The 16,009-nt window shown below is 41.3% G+C and overlaps 1 protein-coding gene across 1 annotated transcript in view; it reads left to right on the top strand.

Annotated features, from left to right (window-relative positions):
- Nucleotides 1-16,009, top strand: part of CORO2B (coronin 2B) — a 359,010-nt gene that overhangs the window by 35,080 nt on the left and 307,921 nt on the right. The window lies entirely within an intron of this gene.

Genomic DNA, 16,009 nt, shown 5'->3' with positions numbered 1-16,009 from the left:
AAACCATGCCACACATATAGATAAAAACAGATAGACATAAATTTTAAGAAAGGATTACTAAGACATAAATAAACCCCATATTCTGTCAATTTTTCGTCTGGCCTGCAATCCCCTCGAGTCTGCAACAGCGGTTTCCATACTATAGATCTCCTTAACTAAACTCCACCATTCTAAAACTATTGGTGGGTTCGTTTGGATCCATGCTCTAGCAATAATTAACCTTGCGCAAGTAATTAAGATATTCAAAAGATCTCTAAACCTTTCACCCCCATTGATACCCACACAAACATCAATATGTGAGAATGAGAAGGATTGCTCAAGCCTCTCAGAGATAACCTTAATTATTCCTTCCCAGTATTCATTAAGATGAGGAAAAGAAAAAAACATGTGGACAATATCCGCGCCACTCATATCACATTTAGGGCACTTCGTCCTGTCAGAGTAATTATTGTTCGTTGCCCATTTGAGTATCCTTTCAGGCGTGTAATATAATTGACAAACAGTTTTAAACATTTGCAGTTTTAAGCTGGAGGATTGAACTGAAGCATTAAGGCTTTCGAGAGATGTGGTAATTAGATCTGCTGGGACACTCACTGCCAGTTTCCTATTCCATTTCTCTGTTAAAGTAGTAACATCGCGGGTCCTAAGATCAGAAAAAAGCTTATAACCCAAACTTATGATGGACTTATCTACATCTCTATAAATACAGTCCCATATCTCAGATTCTGAGACTGCAGTGAGTTCTAATTTTTTCACCATACAATCTCTAATCTGATAGTATTTAAACCTTGCCACTTCAGGTAGATTATAGCAGAGTTTCATTTTATCAAATGCCATAAAGCCATGATGGTCATATAAATCCCCCAGCAATCTAATACCAGAGTTTAAAAACATTTGACAAGCTGGGTCATGGAAAATAGTAGGGAAACCGGGATTGCCCCATAAAGGTGTTTTACTATGAAAAAGAGAGGTATTGCATTTAGCCATAATAGATCGCCAGACACTCACAGTGTCCCGTATAGTCTTAAATGTAACCCTTTTAAAATAATTGGGGTCGTTTATCCTGTACATAAACATATTAACATCTAATCCTAGTAGGAACTTATGAAAGTATAAGCATTTGTCCATAACTGTCAAACTGCAGATCCGAGTCAGAAATGCTGACCAGTAATAAAATTTAAAGTCTGGAAAAAGCAGTCCTCCTTGAGTGAAGGGGAGTTTAAGCAATGATACGGCGCGCCGAGCTTTTTTATATCCCCACACAAAACTGCCAATAATACCTTCTAGTCTGATGAAGAAAGAGTTATTAACCCGTAGAGGAATTGTTCGAAACAAGTATACAAATTTAGGCAAGATTTTCATTTTTATTAAATTTATTCGACCAATCATACTGATTGGGAGTTTATGCCATTTCTTAAGTTGAATGGCGGTTTCTTTTAATAAAGGTTCATAATTTAATCCTATAATAGAATCAATGTCCGAGCAGATTTTAACACCTAGATAGGTAACTGCGTTACTTATTCCAGAAACAGGAGTAAATGATGGGTAATTCATGATGACCTGAGTTTTAGTGGCGTTAAGTCTATAACCAGAGACAGAGCCATATGTGCCTGCTTCTATTAAAATACCTTTCATGGTTTTAACAACATCTGGCGAGAAAACAGCAATATCGTCAGCATATACAGTTATATCTAATTTATCTGAGCCATTAAAAAAAGGGCAGATTAACATTTGGCGTTGTAGGGCAATTAAAAAAGGTTCTATTGCAAGAGCAAACAGCAATGGTGATAAAGGACACCCCTGCCTTGTCCCTCTTTTGATGGGAAACAGAGAAGAGCATTTCCCCATATATGAGATCTTACCCATAGGATTATCATATATTGATTGGATCCATCGTAATTGTTGTCCTTTAATACCAAATGCCTGTAGAGCTGCCCAGAGAAAACCCCACCCCACCCGGTCGAATGCTTTTTCAGCGTCTAATAAAATCATACCGAGTGGGGTGTGTTTAATCCGTGCTGCATCAAAGGCTGATATGGCCATATTAATATGCGCAGTGGTGTCGCGCTTGGGAATGAACCCATGTTGTTGAGGAGAAACAAGTTGGGACATGTATGGAGCTAGTCTAGTAGCCAATATTTTGGCAAAAATTTTTGCATCACTATTAATAAGTGAAATAGGCCTATAAGATCCCCTCTCTTGTGGTGCTTTACCTTTTTTTAAAAAGAAAATGATTTGGGTTAGATTCCAGGATCTGGGTGCTTGTTGCCCTTTACCAATAGCACTAATCACATCAGCAAATAGTGAAATTAATTCTTCAGTACAGTATTTATACAGTTCCAGAGGAATAAGATCTTCCCCTACAGCTTTGCCCATTGATAAAGATTTAATTGCGCCCCTAATTTCAAAAGGCGTGATATCGGCCTCTAATTGAGCCGATTGTTCTGGCTCTAAATTATTAACTTTGTTAACATTGATATAGTTGTTAATACAATCATCTGATATAACAGCCTCCGGGGTATAAAGGGTTTGATAGAAAGAAGCAAATTGTTGTAAAATCGACTTTGGATCGCAAAATAGTTGATTATTATCCCCTTTAATTTCTTTAATCATATTAGTAGAACGATCTTCCGCAACTTTGTAGGCCAAAAGTTTCCCACTTCTATCTCCATTTTCGTATTGTTCTAAATGATATTTTTTAAGTTTATTAATACTATTATTCCTCAAAAGGTTTTTAATTGCGGCTTTAAGCTCAATTAGTTTGAAGTTTAATTCTTCTAGATTTGCAGCACTATTGCAGATAGCATCAGATATCTGGAGTTCAGTATCTCTAATTTCGTTTAACCTTTGCTGATTTAAAATTCGGAATTCTTTGTTTTGTCGCGAAATGTATTGCTGGGTAAATCCACGTATGCTAGCCTTACAGGAATCCCAGACTACCCATGGTAAGCTGGACTGTCTGTTAATCTCAATGAATTCTATTATATGCTCTTTAAGTTGGTTTATGAACACCGTATCAGAAAATAAGTAGCGAGGAAAGGAGAAAGAGCGAATAGTAGTCTCCTCAGTTGTTAGTGTAAATATTATAGAAATCGGGTTATGATCAGATGTAACCCTTGGATGTATATCCATTGAGCATTTGCCAAGAATCAAGTCTGAGGCCCATATCATGTCTATGCGTGAGCATACCTTGTGTGCAGCGGAGTAGAAAGTATACCCAGCTATACCAGGGTTTAAAAATCTCCATACATCTTTTAAAAGATGTATTGTTGCCAAATCCAAAATTGCAGCTCTAGTTTTCCTCATTCTTTGAAAGGCATTTTTTCTGGTAATATCCAATTTATAATTCATTATATTATTATTATTTTGATTACCACCACCACGTGGCGGATAGGCTTGCTGTAGCAAAACCTTCGTTTTTAATTCTTTAGTTTTCTTTTCTACTCTATCTTTCTCGTCCTTGTCTCTATTTTCGTAATATTGTGCAGTAGCTAATATCTGCGCTGAAGATGAGACTGCCCAAGAACTTTCTGAATCCTTTAACTTTTTACACAATTCTGAAAGCAGATTGTGCACGAATTTATCGACAAACAATCTCTGACCACCTTCTTTGGTCATATCTTGACCGCTGTGGTCGACAAATGTTTCTTCAAACCTGGTGAAGAAATCTGAGACTGTCTCTTCTTTCTTCTGCTTGCATGCAGACAACTTATCCCAATTTACGCGTATTGCAGGCATTATCGTTTTCATGTAATCAACTATTCTACCAGGGAGTTCTGCTATCAAAGGCTCAGGCTTAGCACCACCAACTTGTCGGGCGTCTGCAGCGGCAATATTAGCCCATGAGTCACCTAATTCCTGATCATGATCTGTATGACGAATTTTACCCCATAAAGGCTGTGGAACTACATTCCCAAATAACATATCGATATCGGCTAAATTCATTATACATGATCCAGCAGTCTGTGACAACTCCTTGTAATATCCTGCAGGATTTTTACGCGGATCAGGTAATGTCTAAGTGCTAAAACTTCAGCTCGCTTCCATGGGACATGTACCCATACACGCTGAAAGTGTGGCAAAATAGGTGGGTTAGCAGTTGTCACCCTCTCTCCATTGTGGGGGAACTTCTCTCATAGGGTATTGTCGCGCCTTTTTCCTACTAGATGCACTAGGCTCAGATTGTGACCCAGAACTGTTCCCCTTACTCCGATATGATAACAATATTTCAACCGCTTTCTCTACATCGGGACCTACAATCATGCCCTCTCCAAACTTAAACCGTACACGACCCAACTCTTGCGGGTTGCATTCCAGATCATTGTCTTCCAAATCCTCGCAAAGGAAAACACACATCTGTTCAAAAACATATCTCTGCGTCGGTGCTTCCCATTGATGGAAGACTTCCATGACAGACTCTACATCATACTTTATGGTGTCCATAACCCATTTCCGTGCTAAACGATTCAATGAGTCTCTCTCTTGATAGTCAGGCAGTCGACTTCGCAACTGTCTTCGTTCCATTTTAGGGGTCGTAGTAGGCGAGAAAAGGTTAGTGACAGTGCTGGCCATTTTCTGCCGAATGGAAGGTGAAACTGAAGGAAGAACAGGTGGAAAAACGGGGTGAGATAAGGCAGGAGCAGAGACAATAGCAGAGGAGGCATCAGGAGAAATAGAAGGAGCACTAGGCAAAATCGTAGAGGGAGCATTAGGAGAAGTAGAAAGTACATTGGGCAAAATCGTAGAAGCAGGTGAGGTCGGTGGGCCTGGAGGAGGCTGCACCGTAGGGACAGGAGCCCGCTGAAGAACAGCTGATGGGTGCTGCGGAGGAATAGGAGGCACAGGTTGCACAACTAAAGGTTGCGGGGGTGCAGTGGCATTTTGCGCATAGGGGGGTGGTGAACTTAATAAATGCGACATTAATGGATCCTTTTCACGCTCTTTTGCTGCCTCTTGCTGAAGAGACGGCAAAACTGGATAATATTTATCTATTGCCATTTTACGTTGCCTGTGCAACTGCTCACTCATCTGCTCTTCCTCATCGTCTTTAAACTGCATAGCAGCTTGCATTACTGAAAGTCCTCCTTCTCTCTTATTTTTCTTAGCTAATTTGATTTTCTTTTGTTTGGCCTCCTTACGCCATAGGCGGAAAGAGTCCAACATCGCCGGCCAGGCTTTCTTTTTGAAAAGTTTAACTTCAAGGTTATCTAAAATTTCGGTATCAAAACTACCATATTGGGGCCATTTTAAAACACCATCTTTTCTGGTGTATTTGATCCACACTTCATTGTATGTGATGGGGCCTACCCCATGTTTCACGTATAACTCGTAAGTTGGAGTTCCAACCGGAGGAACCGGACATGAGTCCTCCAATCGGGAGTCCCTATTATTACAACCAAGACAAAACAAATTTCCAAGTCTAAGACTAGGCATCTTTGCTCTCTAGTCTAGTTCCAAACGTCAAAGGATTTATCGATTACGATATTTCTCGTGAATACACGAGTCCTTCGGTTTTGGTGCTTGCAAGTACCAACAATTATCCCAAAGGATACCCAAGATTAAGACCAACTAAGGACTAGGAGACGCTCCACTTATACTTAACTGAGATATCGATGACGTCACCAAAAGACTCGTCTTAGTGTTTCGCTCTACCAAACTTCAAGGGTCCAAATCAGGGCGATAGCCAGGGCAGCAGTCCTTGTAGCCGTCGGGAAGCGGGGAACCTCGCAGCAAAGACCTTCGGACCACGTCGACATGCAGGGGTCGATGAGGTGGTTGGCCGTCCTCCGGAATTTTCACACGAAGCTCCTCACGAACCTCTGGCTGACTGGTACCACTGGAATCGCCACAAACATTGGGCGCCAGCTGAGGTACTGGGTTTTTAAGAACCGGCACAGAACCGGTAACCCAGCGGTGTCAGGGTACACCCAGAGACCTCGGGTTCTTCCTGATCCACACCACAGAAACTCAGAGTCTTCTAGGTGAAGTCCAAGATCGATTTATTGGCTGCAACCAAGGTAACAAGTGTCCTAGAAGTACAACACATGGGGAAGTATATTCTCAGGAGACTGCTCGAATTTACAAAGTCAGGCTTCTCTCTTTATACAGAATATTCAGCTTCAGGCAAACATTCTTCGAATTTGTAGTATGTCATTTACAGGTATTGGTTACAAAGAAAAAGCAGAGTCATGATGACATGTACATATTTCACGTCGTGCTGCCCATAACAAATCACCCGGCAAGGCCCAACATTTCATCAGATATCGGTGGACCCCCAATAAAACAGGCACCTCCCCACCATAAAGTAAGTGAAGCAAAAAGAGTAGAGACAGATGGGAGCAAGATACGGCAGGTGTGCGCGCTGAAATGGTTTTATGGCCTGTTGAGCCTTGATGCTATCTTGTTCGGCCACTGGGAGGGGAACTGACCTAACGAGTTCGGCCTGGGGCAATGGCTCCAACTTGCACAGGTCATAGGAAAGTCGATTAAGGAGTATGTGTCCTTGTGGAATTGAATTCAGCTGGATTAAGGCCTATGTAAAGGGCAACACATAAATGGAGGCCAAGGGTTCAGGACGTGAATGACGATTTCGAGGTGAAATCGTCACCCGAATATGCTAAAAATATTTGTACATGGTATGCTCGTCATTCTTGGTCTTTTGATACCAAATTTGTCATGTTTCGACGAAGTTTTAATTCTCGAGTCCAGAACGATTACATGAATCCAGAATCTTCAGAACCACAAACCCTCCTTTTTCCCTTACATAGGCAATTAATCTATCCTCATGTTAATCTGAGTCCAGATCTATATTCCTAAAGTCATTGAGATGTTGCTGTAACATCATTCTAGTACTCAGTTCATCTCTTGATACAGAACGGCTAAGACCATCCCAATGATCATTAGAATTTTCCATCCCCAGGCAGATATCAGTTCCCAGAACCATCCCATTAACGACCAATCTCCTTTATCCACATGAATAGATTCGGAAATCCTATGTAGTTTGGAGATGGCCTGGTACACTGTTGGAGCGTTATCTTAGATGAAAACGCAGCAACTCGATTGGATCAATCTGCATACCCCACCTCGGTCTGCAAGTATGACATCTAAAGCGACCCTGTTCTGAAGGGTCATAAGTCGATCCGACTGGAGCTCAGCAGTCAAGTTACTAAGGACACCAGCAGTTTCAATCACGGTGGACTCAACTACCCTTGTCAATTGCCTAATGTTCCTGCTGTTAGCCATGGATCCCCAGAACGGCAGAAAACCCTTTGCAAAGTCCCCAAATTCTTGACCTGCAGTGTCTTCTTCACTCAAAACACCTCTAACTATCCTTGTCCTGTGGTAGTCTGCCGCTGCTGTGTAGGTGGGAGGCAACAGGAAGGAAACAAAACATGAGCCCGAAAAGTCAGGGGGCAACCATGTATAGGCTCTATCGTGGCAGATAAAATAGGTACCCTTAGCTGCTAGAAACGCAGGGGAAGTCTGAGATCCAAAGACATACGTTTCAGTACAGACACTCTTCCCTAACTGAGCCCTGGGAATTGTGCCATTACCTTGCAGACACAGATGACCCTGATGGGGTACAATCCAAATCGGGGACGATCTCTTAGCTTGCTGTTTCTCACTCAGAGTAGCTCCATATCCAGTCATGTTCCATCCTATGTATACCAGTGTCTCATCTCTCGGGATAGTCTCATAAGAAATATGTTAGAAAGGCGTCACCCGAATATGCTGAAAATATTTGTTCATGGTATGCTCGTCATTCTCGGTCTTTTGATACCAAATTCGTCATGTTTCGCCGAAGTTTTAATTCTCGAGTCCAGAACGATTACATGAATCCAGAATCTTCAGAACCACACTAGCAACAGCGCGCATGCACTTTTCGCTCTGAGACCGTAGGACGGTATGCTGTGGAAGCCTCGTCCACTATTCGCCCATATTTATCATTGGCTTTGTGTCATTGTCCTTGTTAAATGATAGCTTCTGGTTGCTAAATAGGCTTTTTAGTCCCTCCTTGGTACTGCCTTGTCTCCATTTGTTACCGTCCGTAAGGACTGGACCTTTTACTGGTCATGCTAGATGGTCTGCTTTATCATGGCTACGAGCACTATTTTGTTTATTTATTTTTTATTTGCAGCGCAGGCCGCTTTCACTTTAGCGGCAGTGCTTGTTTATTAATTTGCAGCATGGGCCGCTTTCACTTTAGCAGCCACACGTGTTTAATTAATTTGCAGCCTGGGCCGTTTTCACTTGTGCGGCTGCGCTTGTTTATTCAATTAATTTGCAGTGCGGTCCGCTCACTTTAGCGGCCATGCTTGTTTATTTAATTAATTTGCTGTTTTCTTCTGCGTGTACTTCATTTTGACTCTTTCACTTCAAATTGGCCCCTTTTATGTTTTTCTGTCTTACTCGCTCTCTGCCTCAGAAACACATACTCCTATAAAATCCTAAATACAACCCGCACATAAGTGACCATCGCTCTGTGGTCTGGAGAGAGGCCAGGGACTGGATGTGCATGAATTAAGATCACTTGCTGTCCCGAACAGCAACACTGCACAGGCTTCGCCTCGGCAGCTTCCATGGCCCAACACCCCAGCCTCAAAGTTCAGATAGGGGGCACAGCAGGGCTAGAGCCGGGCACGTCACGCCAGGCTTGGTTCTTTTGTGGCGAAAGGCAGGCCCTTTGACTTATACAAGCATTTGCAATGCAATAGGTCTTGCATTTACGTGAGTTTGGGCTATTGACATTACAAATGACAATGCCTTTTATTTTTGTTTTCGTTTTTAAAACATAAATAAAAGGCATTGTCATTTACAATGCCAATAGCTTAAACTGGAGTAAATGCAAGACCTATTGCATTGCAAATGTTTGTTGTATCTTGTTCGAAGCATAGAGACACACTTCTGGATGACCAACCTTAGGTGGCTTATTGGGTGGTATTGAGACTATAACCACTGATCACGGTCTAATGGATGAACAAATTAATGTGGTGATTTTAGATTGCTTCAAGAATAAGTTAGGCAGTAAAGTTCTGCAGTCTTTGGAGCTTGCACATTATATTGGTAGTGAGTAGCCATAGAGTATATTACATTTGTCAATGCGTGAATGGGTCACTTTTAGGAGTGCAAAGGCCTGGTACATCACTGCTGTGAGGGCTGCTCTGAGAAGATCCAACAGTGATAATACATTTATTCCAGGAGCAACATAATGATATAGAACAGGACATTTTCATTGATAATATCCATACTTGTTACTTGTTTTTTTTGTTGTTTTGAGAAATTGCATGTGGATTGGACACCTATATTGGGGTGAGCGATGTGTGTAGGCAATCAAACTCTAATTTGAAAGTTTTTTTAAAATCAAATATCAGTATAGACAAACCACTGTTTTGAATACAATTTTGCAAATTTCCATTAAAATGACTAGAGAACAGATTGTTTCATCATCGTGTGGAACACCTTGAGCTCAAGCAGGTTATAATGATCAAAAAAAAGAGGAGCGTACTTATGTGAGTTGTAAATAATGACAATCTTTAGGAAGTATTCTATTGCAGTAGATATGACAACATTCCATTCCGCATGCGACGAGGATGAACAGAAATGTTATTCTCTCCCCAACCCGCTAGAAAAAGCAAAGAACTGCACAGTTGAGGCACCCAACTCCCTCCTGTGTTCACAAACACACAGCGAGAGTATAAGGCCCTCCTAAGCCAATTATCTTTACTTTTCCCTTTGACCCTACATATGATTCAGTAGTTTGTCTATGAAATTGTCAGCGGTTCAAAACATTGGTAGACTACAAGACTCCAATAAAGTTGGGGTCATCGAGGTGCTGGATCTAGTGGTTATTGATCCATCACGTCTCTTTGCCTAGAAGGGCACTGCCGATTTATAAAGCTGGAATCTGTAGACCTCTATTTCTGGGTTAATTACATAAGACTAGACAGCTGCAAACCCCATCCCCAGAGCTGACAAACTCCTCAATAATTAGGTGGATGGTCTATGTTTTATCACCTGACCAGTGGACATAAGTCGCCTGCCCTTGTGTCTGGTGCAAAAGAGAAATCTGTGGTTTGACCCCTAGATGCCTATTCTAAATCCATTCCAGATCATGCCTTTGAGTAAAAAAAGGCTCTTACCAACTTTGAGCAATTGATGCTCCACTCTTTCTATATTGCCTATGAAGATAGCACGTTGGTGTTCAGTGATAACTGAGAGAATCATCTGATTTTCCTCAGAAAATCTTTGCAAGTAATGAAAAAGTTGAGCTCATTGTGAAGACAACCAAGTGATAGACGGGTCCAAGTTTAGTTTGCTTCTTGTACACATGAAGGATACTAAAGCTCTGTATGGGCATCAAGCATCCCATTCTCTTTTAATTGGTTACTTCAATATTTATTTATTTTTTTAAACAATTTTTATTATTTTCAGCAAAGTAAACAGTCACATTGACAATCAGTACGACAATAGCTCAAATAAGATGTGAGTGCGTAGTTTTGCAGCATCATAAGACATAAGCACATTATCACTTGAAATAGCCCAGCACGTCTCCCCGGTTACTTCAATATTTGAGCAGACCACCCTAACGTGCATGCAGCTTTAAGTCTTAATCATCTTGATCGTTGCCTTATTCATAAAGCATGCTGTGTTCTAGATTTAACTTTTGCAAACATTATTTGGCTTTAGCATAATCAAGTTCTCTTCCTTGCTTGGAATGACTTCTTTGTAGTTTTCTTGTCTCTGTGGTGGCTGGTTATGTCAATAGGTCTCTTTGCTTTCTCGCAAGATCCATATTTTCACAAAATTTCAAGCACTACTTTTTCTAATGCTCTTGCTCAAAGTTTTCCAGCTTTGGACACGAGCATCTCTAGAAATAAAAATGTGTTATTTACTTGGATCACTGCATTGCTTGTTCGGATCACTCCCACTAAAGCATTTACTCCTGAGCAGTCTCACCCAAATGTTGCTTGGCACACAGATGAGCTTTCAAAAAACTTTGTAAAAAAAAAAGGCAGTGCACATTTGGCACAAAGATTTCTAGCTATCGCCTACAACCCTTTGTTTTGGAATCCTTTTAAAGACCATCAAACCGGCACAAGAGAATCACTATCATTCAAATCCTACTTCTAAAATATCTAAAATGTGCTCAAATAAAATCTTTTGATACCCAGCTGTTGTCACTTGTCCGTTTTTCCATCCCAGTCTGATTGTGATAATTTTTCTTGGTATTTAAAAAAAAAAAAAACATTAGGCTATCTTTTCATTCTACATTTCTGAATCTATAGCATTTTTGTTTAGGTTAGCTCCACGTTACCTACTTTAGAAACATCTTCCCCTTTACAGAGGAATTTATTACTGTGAAATTCAAGGCTATTCTTGTTCCCTTGACTCATGCCCAATTAAAGTATAAAAGATAATTACTCCTAAAATGTCTCCTGTTCTGCCCTACTTTAAAAAATCCTCTATTTCTGAAGCTATCTTGCTGCTTTTCTAGAATCAAACATTTGTACAACCACTAATCTAGATCCATATACCTTAACATATTGTAGGACAGTCTCTCTCCTGCTGTCCTCTACAGCAATTCTAGAGAGTGCCTTTAATAAGTAATCATTTCAATATCTTGACCATAACAATTTATTAGCTCTGTCTTGAGCAGTTGTCTGCCCCACGCAAAGGAAGCTGTCAGTGCTAGTCATGGCGGCGAAGAATCAACAAATGATTTTGGATATGGTGGAACTGATGACTTCTTCCTGCTTCATTTGTCTGCAGATTTTGATACTGTTTTTCAAAACAAAACAACATGAGCCTTCCTCTCACAGAGATCGGTTTGAAGGACGGTGCTTATGCTTGGATTATGTCATTTTTATCAAACTGCACCCAAGTGGTTTCTGCTACTTTCTTTTTAAAAGGTTAACCTTAGTACCATAGTGTTCCCCGGTAAATGGTATGACGAATCACTCTTTATTTTTTTCTATATAATGTTTTTATTGGTGTAGAGCCTACAGGATTGAACCGGTAAGAAAACGATAAAACAACCAAAAACATTGTATCAATTTCGTGGACAGCTAAAGAAAAAAATTTAACAGAATGTTGTGAACTAGGTGGGGCAAATCAGGAGGGGTAAGGGTAGGAGAACCTGGTGAACCTAAGCAACAGCTATATAAGTGTGGCAATTACCATGGATCTGGAAGTATGGACCCGCTGGTGAGGCTGGCTAAGGAGTATTTGAGCTGAGAACCAAGAAGAATGAAGGGGACATGCCCTATAATAGTATGATGCATTATAGGAGTAAGGAGAAGTCTACCCAGCAGGAACTAGAGACAAACTAGACAACTCAGGACATTGGTAGGGTAGAGAAGGATACCCTTGTACGGGGACAGAAGATGCCAAGACACCCTGGGAGTGTGGAGCAGATTTATTGGGACATAGCACCATTGGGAGGGTGACCATGAATTAAGCGAGACCATCCCAACTTCCTTTCAGAGCGGCCTGGTGTCAATCCCGGAATATCTGGGCCAAATCGGAGACTGTGGCTCTCCACAGGAAAGAGGCTTAGTATGACTGTTTTTAGCATTTGTGGCCAACTCTGTCAACTTTGACAAAATCGCTTGAAATTCTGTTTTACTGCTGGCGATAACACTATCTGAGTCTTCATCATAGCATCCTGGCTGCTCTGACCCAGTTGAAATCTTGCCTATTGTCCATTTCATGCTTGAAGTTGAAGGGTGTCAAACCCAATATTTTGTTTCTTCAAGTTGGAGACCTTTTCTAAAAACCTGTTAAGGTCTGGTGGTTAGACTGTTGTACCCACTGTATTTCAATTCGGAATCGGTGCTATATGTTAGATTCTGTACTATTTTTCCAAACTCACATCATTAAGGTTAAGTCCATCTATTTTATTTTGTTAAAACGTTTTGAAAAGATGTCCCATTCTTCCCTCTGAAATTCCTGTTGTCCCAACTCCTGGTTAAACAGAATACATCAACTTAAATGATTCTTAAATATTCTGGGGAAGGAATCTGTTTGCATGCATCTTATTTCCTTCACCTGGTTGCCAATGGGGAAGTGAGCTAAATTCAACACTATGTACATTTGCAGGGCGATTCATGATGTGAGACGTACATTTCTTCACTTCCTCTTGTTTAAAACCATCTTGGGCTCTAAGATCTACCTATCTTTTCCTGGTCTCTGTTCCTGTGACTTCTAGATTAGGGGCATTTCCTTTTGCAATAGTTAAATTCGGTCGGATCTTTGTTCACAACAGGACACTTTGAAATTCAGTAAATAATTGAAAACCTGTTTTTCTTTAGGATATTTAATCATTAATTTTGCTTTCTGTAATATTGTTTTGCATTCCTAGTGCTGGTATTGCCCTTCCAGGTTACCTCCGTGCTTTGCAAATGCAATTACCTTTGCCTAGCTCATTGGTTTGTCTTGGGCATTAGGAGCGGGTAGAAAGCCGCAGTCTTTCAAGGCCAAAATCCAAGAAATTATTTATTACTAAACTTCCAACACACATGCATTCTTTGACTTCAATGTGTAGCGCTGGAATGTTATGGAGTCTTATAGTTCCATCACCACATTACTCATGACACTGATTTCCTGGGAAAAAACCCAGAAATGTATGTGGGATGAGGAGCATCAGCGGGCTTTTGATCAGCTGAAGAAAGCTCCTGTGAGAGACATGTTGTGAATATGCCTAACTTCCATCAGCCTATCAACGTTTTTCTGATACCTCAGACCACAGGAGCACCTGGTGGCTTTCATTTATTTTATTTTTATTTATAGGTTTTTATAGCGCTATGAATAAACCCCCGAAGGAGTATCTCCGCGCTTATGACACCTAGAGTGGAGAGCTTAGATGGAGCTACGGGGAGATATTTTAATACTTTAATACCAGAAGTCTAGTAGAGACCAGCAGATAAATGCTTAGCATAGGCTAAACAGAAAAGTTTTCAGACATTTTCTGAATTCTAGATGACTCCCACACTGTTTTAAAGAAAGCGGGAGGGAATTCCAAAAGCTTGGGCCTACCACAGACAAGGTCCTACCTCCTTGCCTTGCTTTGGCGATTTTTGGAATGTTCAACAAGAGCTGTTCACCAGACCTAAGGGTACGTGTAGGAACGTAGGGAACAAACTTAGTAGCAAGGTACTCAGGTCCTAATTCATTGAGGCCTTTGTGGATTATACAGCCGATCTTAAAATTCACTCGCTGCCGTATTGGCAACCAGTGAAGTTTGTGCAATAGATGTCTAGAAGGAGACCTAGGGGGAGCATTGAGCACCAACCTCGCTGCTGTATTTTGTACCACCTGTAGGCGGTTGAGGACCTCTTCATTAGCTCCTGCCAGGAGACCATTGCAGTAATCAAGACGGCTGATAATCAGAGCTTGAACCAGGGTTCTCCTATAAGAATCCGGAAGGTAAGGAAAAATCCTCCGGAGGAGACCTATTACGTGGAAACATGTTCCTACCGTAATGGAGACATGATGTTTCATAGTCAGCTCCGGTTCTAGTCTGACTCCTAAGTTCTTGATCACTGTTTTGGGCTCAGGGACTGGGCCCAGATCAGGAGGCCACCAGTCAGGGGACCATTGGACCTTGACATCACCAAAAAGCATAACCTCCGTTTTTCCAACGTTGCATTGGAGGAAATTGGCAGACATCCATCTTGCAACTGCCTTCATTCCGTCGGAGAAAGATTGTATTATCTCCGGTGTAAGATGTTTAAAAGGGAAGAGCAGCTGTGTATCATCAGCATATGATACTGGGTGGAATCCGTAAGCTCTAGTTACACCTGCCAAGGGGGCCACATAGGTGTTAAACAGGGTTGGGCTCAAACAAGAGCCCTGCGGAACCCCCTTGGTAATGTTAACCTCCTTCGACCTAAAATCACCCATGGTGACAGATTGGGTGCGGTTGGAGAGAAAGCTTCTGATCCAATCCAGTGCCATACCACCGATTCCACTCTCAGCCAGGCGTTCGATAAGAATGTTGTGCGAGATAGTATCGAACGCTGCCGATAAGTCTAGGAGTACCAGGATCACAGAGTAACCTTTGTCCTGGTACAACCGAAGATCGTCAGTAATCGACAGCAAGGCCGTTTCGGTGCTAAATTTTGGCCTGAAACCTGACTGAGATGGATCGAGGTAGCCAGATTTTTCCAAGTAGGTAGATAGATGTTTATTGGAATGCTTTTCGGTGATTTTCCCCAAGAATGGTAAAAGGGAAATAGGTCTGAGATTAGACAGATTGGTCCATGGAATTGAGGAATTCTTCCTGATCGGTCTTACAAGAGCTTTTTTCCAACATTGTGGAACTACTCCAGATGTTAGTGAGAGATTTACTAGCCTCTGAACGTCAGGGCCCAGAATGCTCCCTAGTGGGCCCATAAGCCTAGCTGGGAGCCGGTCTGCCGGACTGCCACTTTTGATATCCATAATTAGACTTTGGACCTCACTCAGTGAGATTTCAGGAAATTTATTTAAAAAATGAGACTTCTTGGCTTTAGTTGATGATATACACATCAAAGCAGAGTGATCTTGACTACTGTTCCCAGTATTTGTGGTCTCTATTGTCCTGTAGATGGCATCAATTTTATCGGAGAAAAAGCTTGATATACTATCACAAAGATGTTGTGAGGCCATATCTGTACTTTCGCAAGCAGCGGGCTTCAAAAATTTATTGACAATCTGGTACAAGGTCTTTGAATCATTACCAGCTGCCTCTAACTGAGCGGTGATATGGTGCTTGCGAGCAGATCGTATGGCTTTGTGATAGGTATTAAGAGCCATCCTGTAATTGACTTTATCTCCTTCCAGGTGGGAGGTTCTCCATGTTTTCTCAAATTTCCTAGCTGTACGTTTTAAAGTACGCAAATCCTCCGAATACCAGACTTCGTGTTTTTTGGTGAAGCTAGTTTTAAAGGTTTTTATCGGGGCAAGTTGTTCTACTACATCACCGACTGCTAAATCCCACTTCGAAAGAGCGCTGTTAATGTCGTCTGTA

The sequence above is a fragment of the Lissotriton helveticus genome, chromosome 3_1 (assembly GCF_964261635.1).
Source record: "Lissotriton helveticus chromosome 3_1, aLisHel1.1, whole genome shotgun sequence".
Taxonomy (NCBI): domain Eukaryota; kingdom Metazoa; phylum Chordata; class Amphibia; order Caudata; family Salamandridae; genus Lissotriton; species Lissotriton helveticus.
Note: the sequence above shows the minus strand (reverse complement) of the source record. Positions and strands in the feature narration are given on the sequence as shown.